The 17,968-nt window shown below is 55.4% G+C and overlaps 1 pseudogene; it reads left to right on the forward strand.

The window, feature by feature from the left end:
* Nucleotides 1–1,271: 1,271 nt before the first annotated feature.
* Nucleotides 1,272–2,812, forward strand: LOC149338898 (uncharacterized; annotated as a pseudogene).
* The last annotated feature ends 15,156 nt before the right edge of the window (nt 2,813–17,968 follow it).

Consider the following 17,968-nt stretch of genomic DNA (forward strand, 5'->3'; position numbering starts at 1 on the left):
GAATGCGGTAGGCTAGATACAGTACCCAGCCCTGCTGGACGTTCCGACATGCCCCTCGCGAGTAGGAAAAAATTGTTTTTGAATTGCAATCAGATGCAGCCAACGCAATGGCGACCTCCTCCTCGTGTGTTATGTCACGGACTCGGAAAGTAAAACCGTTCACTTTTTTGGATTGGTGGACGACTGCGGCCGTGTACCATCCCCCATGGTGGGGGCCGGAGGCATGCACGTAGAATATCCGGGTATCGATCCATAGTGGCGGGCCAGGGCTTCCGCCCGCGCCAGGCGCCGGCCATTATGGTCTGCACGGTTCATGTTCGCGGGAAGAGGCCGCACGTGGAGGGCGCATCTCCACTGGGATGGAATACGTACGCGCTCTTCCATAAGAGTGGTGTGTTGGATGTGCAGTCGGGCAAGGAGGCGGCGACTCGACGATGTCCTCGAGAGACATGTGTATTGGTTGGTCAAGTGGGCTTCCAGGAGCTCCCGAAATGTGTTCACCATGCCCAGCCCCAGGAGGCAATTGTTGGAGGTGTTCACAGGGAGGCCCAGAGCCCGCATAATAATTTTGCGGAGGATGACTTCGAGTGAATCCTCGTCTTGCTTCCGCAGGTGGAGGAATGGAGTCGAATATAGAATTCGACTGGTTACAAATGCATGCGCCAGCCGCAAGGCGTCCTTACATCGTAACCCCCCCCCCTCGCTTGATAGAAACCCGGCGTACCAAGCGGCCCACCTGGTCCCCCCCCCCTGACGAAGTTTGGCCAATGTTGTTTCTGACCGTCTATTTTGATGTATGAAGTGCCCCAGTAACCGGACTTCGATATTTTCAGGAACTAGGACCTGTCTCAAGAGACAATGAAATTTTGACTGTGCACTTTGGTGATGGGCATATGTGCACAAATTCAGACTTTTGGGTGGAGCATTGGAGGCCGCAGCGGCGAGCATAACGGTCCACTATGGTCGCCGCCTCCTGCAGGTTGGCCTCAATGTCTCCAAGGGAACCTTGTCTGGCCCACAGGGTGATGTCATCGGCGTACCGCGCATGCTGCACACCGGCGACAGCGCCCAGTTGGGTCGGTAGGCGCATCATAGCCAAATTAAACAACAGGGGAGAGAGCACCACGCCCGGGGATGTACCCCTGGTTCCTACATTAAAATGGCGATGTTCTTTATCCTGGATTCGAATGTAAGATTGTCTGTCGGTTAAAAATTGCCGAATATATTGAAAGGCGTTTCTGCCGCAGTTAGTTTGAGAGAGCTGGGTGAGAATGATCTCGTGGGTAACGTTGTAGAATTCACCCTTGAAATACAAGGCGAGTACGACCTTGTCGTTGTGAGGGCATTCGACGGGGTCGAGGACATCCCGATTGAGTTGTAGCAGGACATCCTGTGCTGATCTGTGCGGGCGAAACCCGAACATGGTGTCTACGAAAAGGTGTTTAGATTCAATGAACTCGGACAACCTGTCACGTACCATCGTCTCCATGCGTTTGCCCACACAGGAAGTCAGAGAGATGGGGCGGAGGTTGTCCGTGCTGATGGCCTTGCCAGCTTTAGGATTGAAGGTGACCAGGGTGGTCTTCCAGTCGATGGGGAGTGGCGCTTCCGCAAGCCAGATTGAGTTAATGTAATTGAACAAAGACAGGTATGCCGGGTCGGGGAGGTTGGCTAACAATTTGACTGTAATTTTGTCCCGACCCAGAGCGGTGCCGCGTTTCATTTTTGCTAGGGCCGCCCTCAGGTCGTGGAGCTGGAACGGTTGATCCAGCTCAACGTTCTCAGAACCTGCATAAGAGCACGCCGGCCCGCGGGGGTCCTGGGTGGTGCACCAGTACTGGTCCCGGAGCTTGTGCGCCAATTGAGTTGTGTTGCCCTGAAAGCTGTCACCCGGAAAGGATGCAAGTAGTGGAGCTACAGGCTGCGAAGAAACCAGTCTTCGATGAAGCCACCGAATATGCTATTCGGAAGAAATTAGAAGAGCAGGAGCGAGCGTCCGCGAGGCGCGCGAGCTTGGAACGCCAGGAACTCTTGCGCGGTGGAGACGCTGCTGACGGCCACGACCCCACTTCGGCGCCAAGCAAACCGCTTCAACCGAAGCGTTGGAGACGAGAGTGGTGCCCAAGTTCGGTACTGAGGACTCTGTTGTCGTCGTAAAACCCAAGGGAGCGCTGAATTTGTCAAATTTGTCAAATCAGATAGGATATATGCTGCTTCCGGCATCGAACGCAAATCACAAGCGCCTGCGATATGGCCCGCGTGGGATCAGAACATGGTCACTGTTGAAATTCGAGACGCAGCGCCTATTCGGCGAGTCCTCGCGGTGGAGAGTCTACGGATTGGTGGCCAATTACAAACGGTGCAAGTCTACCTCAAGATGCCCGAAAATACGTGCCGTGGAGTAATTAAAGTGGCTTCTAAAGTGTCCGAAGCTGATATTGCTCGAGCTATTTACTCGCCAGGCACTACTCCCGTGGTGTGTGTGAGGAAATTAGGAGAGTCGAATGCGGCGGTGATTACCTTCGAGGGCCGTAAAGTGCCATTCAACGTATACTACTGGGGAGAGGCTGTGCCCGTCCGTCTCTACCGGAAGAACACACCAGCTTGCACCCGCTGTGGAACAGTGGGACATAGAGCGGGCGTTTGCCCTAATCCTCGAGATAAACTCTGCCGGGCCTGTGCAAACATCATCCAAGAAGAAGGGCACGAGTGCCAGCCCTGATGCCTAGTCTGTGGGGGCGGCCATCTCACGAAGTCCGCGGACTGCACCTGGAAATACAGAAATGGTTGCAAGGATGGAAGAGCGGGCTAGTTGGTAGTTCATCTTGGGGGAAAAACACAGCGGACTCCTAAGACACGGACAAAGAAAGGCAATACGATACAGCGCTATCTTCAACTCTTCAGTTGAAGACAGCGCAGTATCGTCTTGCCTTTCTTCTTTGTCCGTGTTTTAGGAGTGCTCTGTGTTTTTCCCCCAACAGGAATAGGGCCGGAGCCGGGCAGAAGCCTGGCGGAAGGAAATTCAGCAACCAGCGTCAATCAAGAGAGGACCGAAAGAATTCAGGGCCTGGGCCGCAATCGCAGAAGAAGTGGATGGGGACTCCGTCGCCGGGTCCCTCAGCGAGGACCGCAACGGGGGCGTCCCGGTAGGGGCCTGAAGGAAACGGTTGTCCAGGTGACAAGAAATCGGGAAGAGCCGGATCGGAGGAAACCACGGGCAGCAAGGTGAGCTGGGCACAGGTTGTCGCTTCTCCGCCTCCCACGTTGGCTGTTGAGAAACTTAAGGAGAAAGATAGCAGATTAAAAGAAAAACTAGCGAAGTTTAAAAGTCAGGAACTAAGAACATCGCCAGGGGGAGAAAACATTCCAGAAACGCCTGATGTACCTGCAATGGAGGAGGATGCTTTCCTCCCTGTTACTCAGCAAGCACTAACTCTTGTCCCCCGGGGTGCCAAAAAGGAGGAGGAGGAGAGAAACAGTAACGCAGTGGCGACGGAGACCGATAAGGGGGCCGGTGCGAGAGAGAAAGAAGCCAGGATTGAGGCTATTATGGAGCGATGTATGCTGAACGCTCCTGAACGAGCGATGCATACTGAAGCTCGCATAACGCAAAATATACAGGCTGGCATCGAAGGAATTCTACGGACTATTATTGAGAAAAATGTTCAGGCAGCTATTCAGAGGGGCATTGAGGCAGCGGTAGAGCGGGTTCTTACAGGGCATCTTGGAGCCCCGTCTGATTAAGTTGCAAGCCTTTGAAATGAGAATCGATCGGAAACTTCAGGAGTTTGCGGACTGTACGCGGTCGAAGGTTCCTAAATTAACTGGCCGGGTGACTAATAGACAGCTTGCAGCTGATCATTCGCCCGACACCGGAGTGGACGCACCAAGCGCGATTTCCTTTAGTGTTCAACATGACCCGCCCTCCTAAATTGCAGATTTGCAGTGGAACTGCCGGGGGTTTAGAGAGAAGGATTCGCTACAGCAATAGGTAGATTCGTTGGATGAATTACCAGATATTATTGCACTGCAGGGCGTGAATACGGACGCCAAACTCAGACCATACAGCACGCATCAAAACAGCTCATCCACCTGCATTCTGGTGCATAAGGATTGCACGACTGTGACAATTGAGCTGGAGTTAGTAACTGCTGTGGAACATACATTTATTCAGCTTTTACCGAACCTACGCACTAGCAGAAGTGCGTATATGTTGAACATATATAGTCGACCGAAGAACAGGGGTGCGTCTTTCGATGAGATTTTCCAAAAGGGCACGCAATTGGCAAACAGTGCACCTCTCATCATTGTGGGGGATTTTAACGTGTATAGTTTCTTTTGGGGATATAGTAAGGAGGATATTAAGGGCAGGAGACTCGCTGCGGCCATATCGGACCTAACACCGACGATTCTTACTGACCCGCAGCATCCCACGAGGATTGGCAACAGTGTCTCGAGAGATACATGTTCAGATCTCTCGCTGATTAAAGGTGCGAGAAACTATGATTGGCACAACACGCAGGAGACCTTAGGGAGTGACCACTGCATTCTCAAGATCAGCCTCGACTACAATAAGCATCGCAAAACGATAGGGAATGCCCGGCTCACGGACTGGTCGTTGTTCCGACAGGCGGAAGGCTCTACGCTCAACGCGCCCATTGAAAAGTACGAGGAGTGGGCTGAGTCGCTGCTGGCATTCAAGGACCGCTTCACACGTACGCTTCAGACATCAGAAGAAGTCCCGGCTATTGACAACCACCTACTACATCTATGGGAGGCCAGGAAAAGTCTCACACGGCGGTGGAAAAGACAAAAGCATAACCGCAAGCTCAAGATCAAGGTCGCGAAATTAAGCTTGCAAGCAGAAGAGTATGCACTATCCCTCGCCAAAAACAACTGGTTCGCCAAATGCGACTCCATGAAAGGCAACCTTAGCACCAAGGCGGCGTGAAGTCTTAGACGTTTGATAGAGCCCTCCGTCTCGCGGGGATCAGCCACGCAACCTCAAGAGAGCCCTACACGGCTTCGCGGGCACGGAACAGCAGCTAGTTGCAGCCCTCGCGAGTAAGTACCTCTGCACAGTGAAAGACAACGAGCCAGTACGGGATTACGAGGGTATGGACAATCCGGACCTGGACAGAGAGTTCGAAGTCGAGAAATTACAGGCGGCGCTTATGGACATGAGGCGGGGGGAGAACAACAGGGTGACGGTGGAATTGCTGGTCAATCTCAATCGGCAAGCGCTTGGACATCTCACGCACTACATCAACGAATGCTGGAAAAGTGGACAATTACCCAGGGCGTGGAAGACGGCCGATGTCTGCTTTATTCCCAAGCCTGGAAAGGGGTGAACATCAATAACCTCAGGCCCATCTCGCTTACGTCGTGCGCCGGGAAATTGATGGAGAAGGTGGTACACATGCGGCTTTCGACGTATATAGAAGACCACAATATTACACCTCACACAATTTTTGGGTTTAGGGCACACTTGTCAACCCAGGACGTGTTACTGCAGCTGAAGATGAAGGTTATCGATCCCCTAGATCTTAAGGGGGCTTTCGACAACGTGAAGCAGTCCATGATTCTGGACAATCTACAGGGAAAGCGGAAAGCGTACCTTTAATTACATCAACGCTTTCTTGCAAGATAAACAAGCGCACATCGGGATTGGTGACACGAGGTCCGAGGCGATACCCATGGGCACCAGTAGGACGCCTCAAGGAGCAGTACTTTCTCCACTGCTCTTCAACGTTGCCCTCATGCAGCTGCCGGAGCAACTTAATGGGGAATCCGCCACACCCTCTACGCGGATGACATTCCCATATGGGCAACAGAGGGAAACTTGGGACAGATGGAGGAGGCCCTCCAAGAGGCTGCCAGCACGGTTCAAAAGTGTGCAGAAGAATGTGGACTGCGCTGTTCCCCGAACAAGTCGGAGCTCCTCGTCCTGCGAGGGAAGGGGGATGCTGACGCTGGAAATCTCGGTCCATGATACACCTATTCCCGAGGTGGAAACAATACGGATTTTGGGGCTGCTCATTAACAACGAGGGTGTGAACGCAGCAGCGATCACCAAGCTCCAAACGGTGTGCGAACAAGACATCCGTATGATATCTCGGATCACAAGCAAGAAAAACGGCATGCAAGAACAGGATACTCTTAGACTAATACAGGCCTTTGTGATCTGCAGGATAGTGTACGTGGCCCCGTACCTTCGTATTGTCACGCTGTAGTGACGGCAGTCCAGCGGTCAGGAAGACACCAGAAAGACTTGCAAACGAAGCTCTTTATTTGGGCTGACTTGCGCCCGCAAAAGAACTGAATCACTCGGTGGCGGCGTAAGCAACAAGCGTGCTCGTCAATCGTCGAACTACGAATGACCGCTGCTCGCGGCATCGCTCAATTTAAAGCCGGCAAGGGAACTTCCAGATAACAGGTCAAGATCATCTGCAGTAATATGGAAAAACCTAGATGCATCCTCTAATGGCTGCGATCAGTCGAGATTAGTCTGGTCGCTTCTCGCGTCACGAACAAAAGTGATAACGACCCTTTCCTGCAGCCTTGAGCGTGAACGAACAAACACTACAATGATACGTGGCATTACCCCCCTTCCAAAGAACCACCGTCTCGATGCTTTAAAATGAAAATAAACACGGAGAATGAAAACTTCGAGTCCTTTAGCGTTCATAATAGGGTTTACAACGTACGACATGTACGACTTCCGGGCGTGTGCGTCGTCGCTGAGATGCTGTCGTTCCGTCGGGGATGACTTCATAGTCAGGTCACCAATTCGGCGGAGAACCCTATATGGGCCAAAGTAGCGTCGCAGCAACTTTTCACTCAATCCACGGCGGCGAATTGGTGTCCATATCCAAACACGATCACCTGGCTTGTAATGCGTGTCTCGTCGGCGCAGATTGTAGCGTCGGGCGTCGGTGTGCTGCTGAGTTTTTATGCGAAGCCGCGCAAGTCTTCGGGCTTCCTCGGCGCGATGAAGGTAGGCGGCGACGTCGAGGTTGTCTTCGTCAGAAACGTGCGGGAGCATTGCGTCGAGTGTTGTTGTGGGTTTCCTGCCGTATACCAGCTGGAATGGGGTAAACCTGGTTGTCTCCTGGACGGCAGTATTATAAGCGAAGATCACGTAGGGCAGAATGGAGTCCCACGTCTTGTGTTCGGCGTCGATGTACATGGAGAGCATGTCTGCGATGGTCTTGTTTAGACGATCTGTGAGTCCGTTGGTTTGTGGATGATAGGCAGTGATCCTCCGATGGCTTGTCTGGCTGTAGTTTAAAATGGCTTGCGTCAGCTCCGCTGTAAATGCTGTTCCTCTCTATGTGATGAGCACTTCGGGTGCGCCGTGTCGGAGGAGAATTTGTTCGACAAAAAATTTTGCAACTTCTGTTGCGGTACCACTAGGCAACGCTTTTGCTTCGGAGTAGCGGGTCATGTAGTCGGTGGCCACGATGATCCACTTGTTACCTGATGATGACGTCGGAAAGGGGCCGACGAGGTCCATCCCGATTTGCTGAAAGGGCTTAGTTGGCGGTGGTATGGGGTTCAGGAGTCCGGCTGGTCTAGTCGGAGGCGTTTTGCGTCGCTGACACTCACGGCACGTTTTCACGTAATGGGAAACGTCGGTAGCTAGCCGCGGCCAATAGTACTTCTGGATGCAGTGCAACGTGCGAGCAATCCCGAGATGCCCTGTAGTCGGCTCATCATGACATGCCTGCATAATTTCTTGCCTGAGATTTTTGGGCACGACAAGAAGATGCACTGCCCTGTTGTGCGCGAAGTTCTTCTTCAGAAGGACATTATTGTGAAGGACGAAGGACGACAGTTGGCGCTTGAACCCCCGGGGAGGCGATGCGGTCTTGCCTTTCAAATAATCAACTAGGCTTTGCAACTCAGGATCCGAGCGCTGCTGTTGCGCGAAACTGCTGGCGCTTACCGGTCCTAGGAAAGCGTCGTCGTCTTCCTCTTCCGGGGCTGCGTCTGCATCGGAATGCTTGCGGCCAGATTTGTAGACTACCGTTATGTCGAATTCTTGAAGACGCAGGCTCCAACGAGCAAGGCGGCCGGAGGGATCTTTCAAATTGGCCAGCCAGCACAGAGCATGGTGATCGCTCACAACCTTGAATCGTCGTCCGTATAGGTAGGGGCGAAATTTGGACGTGGCCCAAATAATGGCGAGACATTCTTTCTCGGTCGTCGAATAGTTAGTTGGCTTCGGCTCTCGACAGTGAACGGCTAGCGTACGCGATAACTTTCTCCTTTCTGCCATTTTTCTGAACGAGCACCGCTCCTAAGCCCACCCCGCTTGCATCGGTATGAGCTTCGGTTTCGGCGTTTTCATCAAAGTGCCCGAGCACAGGAGGGGACATTAAGCGGCGCTTCAGCTCGTTGAAAGCTTCCTCTTGCGGCCTTTCCCATTTAAAAGGCACGTCAGCCTTGGTAAGTTGGGTCAAAGGTTCAGCGATGCGCGAAAAGTTCTTGACGAATCGCCGGTAATAAGCGCACAATCCAAGGAATCTGCGTATAGCTTTCATGTCATTAGGCTGTGGAAACTGCGATCGCAGCCGTCTTCTGGGGGTCTGGGCGAACTCCATCCTTGCTTACGACGTGACCAAGGAACAGCAGCTCCTCGTAGGCGAAGTGGCACTTCTCTGGTTTCAGTGTCAGGCCTGAAGACTTGATCGTTTGCAGCACTATCCGAAGCCTTCTCAGGTGGTCTTCAAAGCCTGAGGAGAAGACAACGACGTCATCTAAGTAGACTAAGCAAATCTGCCACTTCAAGCCAGCGAGCACCGTATCCATTACTCGCTGGAACGTCGCTGGGGCAGAGCAGAGGCCGAATGGCATCATCTTGAATTCGAACAGTCCGTCTGGCGTGATGAATGCAGTCTTCTCGCGATCTCTTTCGTCGACTTCAATTTGCCAGTAGCCGCTCTTAAGGTCCATCGATGAGAAGTACTTAGCGTTGCATAGCCGAACGAGTGTGTCGTCGATGCGGGTGAGGGGGTAGACATCCTTCTTCGTAATGCTGTTCAGGCGCCGGTAATCGACGCAGAAGCGAAGGGTGCCGTCTTTCTTTTTCACTAGGACAACTGGTGCTGCCCAGGGGCTCCTTGATGGCTGGATGACGTCGTCACGTAGCATTTCCTCTACTTGCTTGCGGATAGCTTGACGTTCTATCGGCGATACGCGGTAGGGGCTCTGCCGCAGTGCTCGGGCGTGTTCGTCTGTGACAATGCGGTGCTTGGCTAGCCGGGTTCGTTGCACATTCAATGCTGATGAGAAGCAATCGGTGTACCTTTGAAGAAGACTGCGTATTTGGTCTTGTCTGCTCCGGGGTAATGCCGGGTTGATGTCGAGCGTGGGCTGATGGCCTTGGTCAGATGGTTCTGCGGGTTGGTCGGGTAGGGCAAATACGTCTCTGATGTCTGCCAGCTCGTCGAGGAAAGCGATCGTCGTACCTTTGTTTAGATGCCGGTATTCTTCGGTGAAGTTGGTTAGCAACACCTGGGCTTGGCCATTTCGGATTTCGGCGACTCCCCTCTCGACGCCCAATCCTCGCTCCAGGAGTAACTGGGTGTTCCCCTCGATAACGCCTTCGGCATTTTCGATGTCTCCAGTACCTATGAAGACGAGAACACTTGACCGGGGCGGCACGCTCAATGCTTCATCGAGGACGTTTAAGGCAACGTGATGAGTCGCGCTCGTCGCAACAGGTATGGCTTTTTCCGTGAAAAGCTTGATCGACTTAGATCGAAGGTCGATGATCGCTCGGTGTTCATTCAGGAAGTCCATTCCCAAAATCACGTCTCGCGAGTATTGCTGTCGGATCAGGAAGGTTGTCGCATAGGTTCTCCCATTTACAGTAACTCTCGCGGTGCAGCGTCCTGACGGCGTAATGAGGTTACCACCTGCGGTGCGGATCAGCGGGCCATCCCAAGTTGTTGTTACCTTCCTGAGTCGGACAGCGAGTTGGCCACTCATGACAGAGTAGTCAGCTCCAGTGTCGACCAAGGCAGTAACCGCGTGACCGTCGACCGTAACTTCAAAGTCACTTGATCGTGTTTTCGTATTGCACGTTGTCTTCGATGTACGGTCTCGGCTTCGTCGGGCAGTGAGACTGCGGTGGGCGTATTCCGACGTTACTTCTCTGGGCGTTGGTATAAGGTTCAAGTCTGGCCGCGTCGTCGTCGTCGTCGGTGTAGTCGTCGTAGTTGAGGCATGGTCTTGCGTTTTCGTCGATGGAGGATCTTTGTTCTTGCGCTCAGAAGCAACCTCACCTCCAGAGGCTGCTTTATTCAGTTGCACCTTCGGAGGCTGGGGGAGCGTCCACGCATCGCGTAACCTCGGCTAGGAGATACAAAGCGCTGTGAAGATGGCGACGGGGAACGTGATAGGCGGCTCGGCGATGAGCAGCCTTCCCGAAGCAAAAACTCCTCTATTTCGGCTGGTCGCTGGCCGGGTCGGGGTTGTGGAGCGTCGTAAGAGAACCCTCGGATGCCCAGTCTTCTGTATGGGCAGTGCCGGAGGGCGTGACCGGCTTCGCCACAGTGGAAGCATAGTGGGCGGCGCTGGTCGGGAGTTCTACACTGGTCGCATTTCCTCGGCTGCGCGCGTCGCTCGTAGGACGGGCTGGTTAGGGCGAGTGGGCGGCGGTCCAACGCAGCTGGCTGAGGGCGATAGGGGCTTGGGTCCCGTCGTCGAGGTGCAGGACGGCGCATAGCTGCGGCGTAAGTCATGGCTGGGGGATGCAGAGACTGCGTGGGTGTCGGCGTCACACCCAACGCCTCTTGAACCTCGTCCTGGATGACGTCAGTGAGCGATGAAAGTTGTGGGAATCCTGGCTTTCCGCCGTCGCCTTTGCGCGACTGTGCCGGCCTCCCGCGTTGTTTCTCCTCTTTCCCTTGCTCCCGCCTCAGGCGGTGGAGAGGCGGCTGGGTGACTAATAACTGTCATTTAGCCACAGCTCCGCCCCGCCTCCCCAAGGGCCTTTGCCATTGGCGCCTTTTGGCGGGAATTCGGGACCCGCTTTGGGCGGCCGCGCGCCGCGCGACCGTCCGAGCGGGGCCCAGAGAGCGAGAGAGATCCCTCCGAGACAGCGTAAGGTGCGTACGCTACTGTTTGTCCCTGCCGGCCTTTGCCGTTCGGACCAGTGCATACTCGAGCTCGCCCGCACGTGTCCTCTGACCTGCAGCGGCTCGAGCCTGTCCAGCGGGGTCCAGCGACCTCCGACAGGCGTACCTTGCGTTGATTGCCCACTCTCTCTCGCAACCGGCGCACCGGTCGACACGAGAGAGAGATCACAGCACTGCCGCGGGGACATTCTCCTGCAGCGGCGTGCTAGCGGCGCGCATTGCTCTAGTCGCTTCGTGCGCGCAGCGGAGCCTTGCTCCTCGCGCGCCCCCGGGAGGGGGTGACTATTGAGTGTGTGTGTATCAGCTGGAGGACGACGTGAATAAACGTCTCCTTTGTGAACTTGGAGGCCTATTTCTTTGCGGCGAATCACTCTCCTCCCTGCGGAGGTTGAGTGCGCCGCAGCGGTGCCCCAGGGTGTGTGTGGTGACGGCTGATCGGGGCCCTTGGCTCGCGCGAAGCTCGAACCCGCAGTGGTTGGTGGCCTGTGTCCACTTAGAAACCCACAACTGGCGCCCAACGTGCTAAGTCATTGGCGCTTACGCCTTTGATGGCACATTAGCCGAGCAGGTCGCCTTGCCGATCACGCTTGCGCACCATGTCTACCACCCCCAGCGGGGCACTCGGCAGCTACATGTCGGCTCCCTACGGAGTTGTAGCGTCGTTTGATACGCTGGCTGCTGTTCCTTTGAATAGCTAGACATTGTGGTTGGCCGCGGCCCCCATTGGGGTTTACGGCGGCACAACCCAAAATGTCGACCACGCGGCTCCCATTGGAGCTGTATCGGGAGCACCCTGCGGTGCATCCGCTGGTCACATGCCTCAGCTGTGCATGCTTTCCGCCCAGTGCGAAAGCAGTTCGTGTCACGCTGCCGCAACCGGCAGTTTCGAACAGCAGCAGCCGTGCCCCGCGAGCAGTCAATTCTGCTCTGGGAACGGCGAGGCGCTGGTCCGGTTCCCTGTGGAAACCGCGCCGCTCATCGAACTAGGAGCCTTGCCTCCCTCGTTCGTGCAGCCCGTCCAAGCCTCCACTGAGGCAGGGGCGCAGTCGCTGAGGCCGAGGCTCTATTGAGCCAGATGCGGAGAAACTTCGAGCTATACTCGAATTTCCCGCGTCCAAGGACGTACGCGGCCTGCGCCGTTTTCTGGGAATGGCCAATTTTTATCAGTCGTTCATCCCGTCCTGTGCCCGCGTGCAGGCACCCTAGACCAAGCTCTTGGGAAAGACTGCAGCGTGGCGATGGGGGCCCGAGCAAGAGCGATCCTTTCGCCTCCTGTCTAGTGCCATTGCCGAGACAGTGCAGCTCAGGCTACCCGACCTGACCAGACAGTTCGTAGTCCAGACTGACGCGAGCGATCTGGGTTTAGGAGCAGTTCTCCTACAGGAATTCGATGGCGTGCTGCAACCGCTGGCCTTTGCCAGCCGCTCCTTGCTGCCCTCGGAGAGGAATTATTCTGTGACCGAGAAGGAGTGCCTCGCCATCGTGTTTGCACTGCGCAAATTTGAGGTCTACCTTGATGGAACGCAATTCGCGGTGCAGACAGACCACAGTGCGCTCAGTTGCCTGATGCGGCTCCGCGAGCCTGCGGGTCGGCTGGCGCGCTGGGCTCTCCTGATACAGCATTACGACTTTTCCGTGCAGTATCGAAAGGGGAGCACGAACGTGGTAGCTGACGCGCTATCCCGCGCCCCACTCGCCAGCGTCGCCTTGACGCCTGTAAGCGGAGGGGGCGAAACAGCGGACGAGCCGCCGGGCGGCAAGGAGGGAGAGCCCGCAAACGGGTTAATCCATTCCGCTAACCAGGCAAGCAGCGCTTCGCAAAGCGGACGAGAGGCAAAGCTCTTAGTGAGCGCCTCGGAAGTGCCGACGCGAACGGAAATTTTGGCTGCAAACCTGAGTGGGGACGAGACCAGGCTCCCCTCTGGGATGACTGGAATCGTTTTAGCCGTAAAGAGCTACTGAAAGCCCAGCAAAATGACCCCTTTTGTCGCGAGTTGAGCGACGGTCTTAGGGAGACGGAGCGCCGTGACGCTACTGGTATTGTAGCGGGCGCAGGGGGGCAGAAGCCAGCGTGTGTCGCGGCGAACCCCGGGGACTCATATTTGCTGGACCATGACGGGCTCGTGCTGAAGTACATGGCCACCGATGACGAGTCCATCGACCCGTTCAAGGTGGTTATCCCCAAAAGTCTGAGAGGCGCACTGCTGCGATTCTCTCATGACGAACCACTGGCCGGTCATCTGAGTCGCTCCAAAGTTTTTGCAAAAACTGAGTCAATCGGTGACGTGGCCCGGCATGAAGCGTGACATTTCCCGCTATTGCCGTTCCTGCCATGTCTGTCAAGCGGTGAAGTCACGGGGCGGCAAGCCGCCTGGAATGATGAAACCGATTGACAGTGTGCGTCCGTGGCAGATGGCCACCTGCGATTTGATGGGGCCTTTCCCCAGGAGCAAGCAGGGGTTCATTAGACCTGAAGGCCTACGCGTCACGGTCTGACGAGCTTGCGCCGGTACCCATTGGTATCAAAAGCAAGCGCAAAGGCACAACTGGTGCTGCGGAACGCAAGCGTACGGAACACCGGTACAATCTGAGGCGACGGTCACCGGTGTGATTGATGCCGGACGGCGGACTTTTCCGCAACCGAAGGCACGCAGCCTCAGCTAGCTGGCGAGCTTTCTCGTCAGGCCCTACCCAGGCGAAGCACGGTGTTATTTTTTTTGTTTTTGCAGCATGCTCAGTTCCAGCCTTGTGTGTTTATCAGTTTATTTGTTTGCTTGAGTCAATTTTTAACCTCTTTCGTTTCCTGCTTCTCTCGTCTGTTTTTGTTCTAACGGACCGATATGTACATAGGCTAACTTCAGCCCGCTCGTGCTTGCTCTTATCTTCTAGAAGGAATAGATTGGATTAGGTGTCGTTTGTACAGCGCGCCTTTTCCCATTTCCGGCCCGACTGTGGGTGGTTGGTTCGTTAAGGAGCCGTGTGTCGCGTTGCGAGTTTTCTGCGGCCCGTATGGAGGGGAAGTTGGCGGGGCGTTTGGGGCGATGGGGGGCGGAAAGTGCACCCTTTGACCCTCGCCGCGGCGCCTCTGGACGCTTCTGATGAGGGGATCGTTGTCGCCGACCAGCGTCCGCGCACATGCCGATGTATGCGTGTTTGTGACTGTGACTGTGTGCGCGCGTAACCATGAGCCAAGGCGACGCCTGTGAGTTGTGCCGTTGTGTGCTTCTGCGTGAGCGCGAGGATGAGAAGGACCCCTCGCTGTGGCCAAGGTTACACATCAGGACGCCGCCGAACGTCCTCGCCCGTTTCAGCCGGCGTGAAGGGGGTGCACTAACTGTCTTGTGCCCGAACGTGATGTCGTGCCCAAGGGCGCGAGGTTAGTGTTCTGCCGCGGCCCCGTCGTCATCAACGGAAAGAAGACCGCCATCAGTCGTCGGCCCTCCCAACCCGTTCAACTTGAAGTCTGCGAGCGGTGAGTCGCCGACAGGGCCACTGGGCCGCGCCATCGAACTTTGAGGCTGGCATCCACCTGCAACATATCTGTACAGTTGTATTCACATCTTCTTGTGTACCGTGTATATAATCTGTAAGCTGTTTTGATTTCCTGAAGGGTATGCAAGTGTTTGCCTTTTTTTTGCTTTGTTTGTGTGTTGTTTTTTTACTCTGTTCTGGCTGGAACTGAAGTGTAGCTAATTTTTTTCTCTGTATTCATTTCTTTATTTTGGAACTGTGGTGTAGCTTATTTTTCTTGTGTATTGATTTCTTTATTTTCGCCGCGTGCTTTGCCGATGGGTAGGAGGGCATTTAAGGAGAGGGGGATGTGGGAATCCTGGCTTTCCGCCGTCGCCTTTGCGCGGCTGTACCGGCCTCCCGCTTTGTTTCTCCTCTTTCCCTTGCTCCCGCCTCAGGCGGTGGAGAGGCGGCTGGTTGACTAATCACTGTCATTTAGCCACAGCTCCGCCCCGGCTCCCCAAGGGCCTTTGCCATTGGCGCCTTTTGGCGGGAATTCGGGACCCGCTTTGGGCGGCCGCGCGCCGCGCGACCGTCCGAGCGGGGCCCAGAGAGAGAGATCCCTCCGAGACAGCGTAAGGTGCGTACACTACTGTTTGTCCCTGCCGGCCTTTGCCGTTCGGACCAGTGCATACTCGAGCTCGCCCGCACGTGTCCTCTGACCTGCAGCGGCTCGAGCCTGTCCAGCGGGGTCCAGCGACCTCCGACAGGCGTACCTTGCGTTGATTGCCCACTCTCTCTCGCAACCGGCCCAACGGTCGACATGAGAGAGAGATCACAGCACTGCCGCGGGGACATTCTCCTGCAGCGGCGTGCTAGCGGCGCGCATTGCTCTAGTCGCTTCGTGCGCGCAGCGGAGCCTTGCTCCTCGCGCGCCCCCGGGACGGCGTGACTATTGAGTGTGTGTATCAGCTGGAGGACGACGTGAATAAATGTCTCCTTTGTGAACTTGGAGGCCTATTTCTTTGCGGCGAATCACTCTCCTCCCTGCGGAGGTTGAGTGCGCCGCAGCGGTGCCCCAGGGTGTGTGTGGTGACGGCTGATCGGGGCCCTTGGCTCGCGCGAAGCTCGAACACGCGGTGGTTGGTGGCCTGTGTCCACTTAGAAACCCACAGCTCCGCCCCGGCTCCCCAAGGGCCTCTGCCATTGGCGCCTGTTGGCGGGAATTCGGGACCCGCACGGGGCGGCCGCGCACCGCGCACCGCGCGACCGTCCGAGCGGGGCCCAGAGAGAGAGATCCCTCCGAGACAGCGTAAGGTGCGTACGCTACTGTTTGTCCGTGCCGGCCTTTGCCGTTCGGACCAGTGCTTACTCGAGAGAGAGAGAGAGAGAAAACTTTTATTGCTCTTTCAAGAGATTCGCGGAGATGAAGACTTCTTGGTCGTCCTGCTTGGGCGCTGGCGACTTGAGTCTTCGAGCAAGGGTGGGCCCTCAGTCCAGGGCTCCACTGAGTCGTGCCGCTTCAACAGCGTGCTGTACCAAGGCCCTCTGGACCTCGAGCTCGCTGCTGGAGAGACAGCTCTCCCATTGCTCCTCACTCGGTGTTTGATAATTGTGGAATGCTATGTTTCTTTCGCACTCCCAGGTAATGTGATAGAGTGTAGGTGTACCGCCGCACCAGGGACAGTCTGATCTGAATTGCGTTGGTGACATTTTGCTGTATATGTACAGGTTAGGAAAAGTGTTCGTCTGTAGCCTACGCCATCCTACAGCCTCTTCCCTAGTCAGTGCTCTGTGTGGTGGTGGATACCTCAATCTAGTTCCCCTATAAAGTTGTAGGGTCTCTGCGTAGCCTCCCTCGCACGTGAGTAGCCGTAACTCCGGGGCGTCCGATAAGCCTGCTCGGTAAGTGAGCCCTCGAGCCAGGCTGTCCGCCCTTTCGTTTCCTGCTATGCCTGCGTGAGCTGGCACCCAGATGATATGCTGTATAGGCGTTTTTCCAGCGGAAGCTGCCGCCTCGCCGATGATCCTAAGGGCGATGCCGCTAATGTTGCCCTTCGTATAACTCTTGCATGTTTCTTTCGAGTCCGTTAGAATGTTCAGGGAGCGGCCTCTTCTATAGCCTTCGGCTACCGCCAGCGCGACGGCAATCTCTTTCGGCCTCCGCTATCCCCGACACTCCCACTGAAGCGCAGGAGGTCATTTCCCCTGTACCATTGACTACCACTACAGCGGCTGTGCGCTTCTCTACTCTTGCGTACATAGAAGCGTCCGTATATAGTGTGTTTTCGGATCGGCCTAGCCTTTTGTCCATCTGCTCGGCCCTAGCCCTCCGCCTCTCCTCGTGTAAGTTGGGATCCATGTTTTTAGGCAATGGCCCTACATTGAAAGTCCTTCTGAGGTCGTCTGGTACTTCTGTGTATCTGTCAGCCAGACCACCGGTGTTCCGACCCAACCTCTTCAGGAGCGCCCTTCCTGTGGGGGAGCCTCTGAGTCTAACCAGTTGTGCACCCGTTTGAGCCTCTGCGAGCTCGTCGAAGGTGTTGCTGACTCCGAGCTGGAGCAGTTTTTCGTTTGATGCGTTCCTGGGTAGGTGCAAAGCGATCTTGTAGGCCTTCCTGAGGACACAGTCGGCCTGCTCCCTCTCCGCTTTCGTTGTAGCGTGGTAAGGCAGCGAGTACGTGACCCTGCTGACGATCAAGCTGTTTACGAGTTTTAGAGTGTCTTCTTCCTTCATTCCGTATCTTCTCTGAGATACTCGGCTGATCATTCTTCCCACTTGTTCCGCGGCCCTCTTGAGCAGGGTGATGGTGTGACTGCATTTGCGGCTACTTTGCAGCCACATACCCAGGATGCGGACCAGGTTCTTTTCCTGGATCAGCTGTCCTTCGAGGACGACATCCAGTGAAGCTTGGGTGGGGTGTCTCCCTATTCTGATGATCTCCGACTTTTCGGTCGAGCACCTCAGGCCTCTCTCCCTTACGTAGTCTTCTATGCAGGTGGCAGCTTCTTGTAACCGATCTTGTTTCTCTCCTAGCGACCCTTGGGTGCTCCATACGGTAATGTCGTCGGCGTACATCGCGTGTTGAATACCCGGGATCTCTTTGAGCCTTCTCGCTAGTCCTAGCATCGCCATGTTGAAGAGTACAGGCGATATGACAGAGCCTTGGGGTGTTCCCTTGCAGGGCGTGGCGAAGACGTCGCTTCGTAACTCGCCTGCTTACTCGAGCTCGCCCGCACGTGTCCTCTGACCTGCAGCGGCTCGAGCCTGTCCAGCGGGGTCCAGCGACCTCCGACAGGCGTACCTTGCGTTTATTGCCCACTCTCTCTCGCAACCGGCCCAACGGTCGCCACGAGAGGGAGATCACAGC

This window comes from Amblyomma mixtum, chromosome 6, assembly GCF_055824585.1.
Source record: "Amblyomma mixtum isolate Tamu chromosome 6, ASM5582458v1, whole genome shotgun sequence".
Lineage (NCBI taxonomy): Eukaryota > Metazoa > Arthropoda > Arachnida > Ixodida > Ixodidae > Amblyomma > Amblyomma mixtum.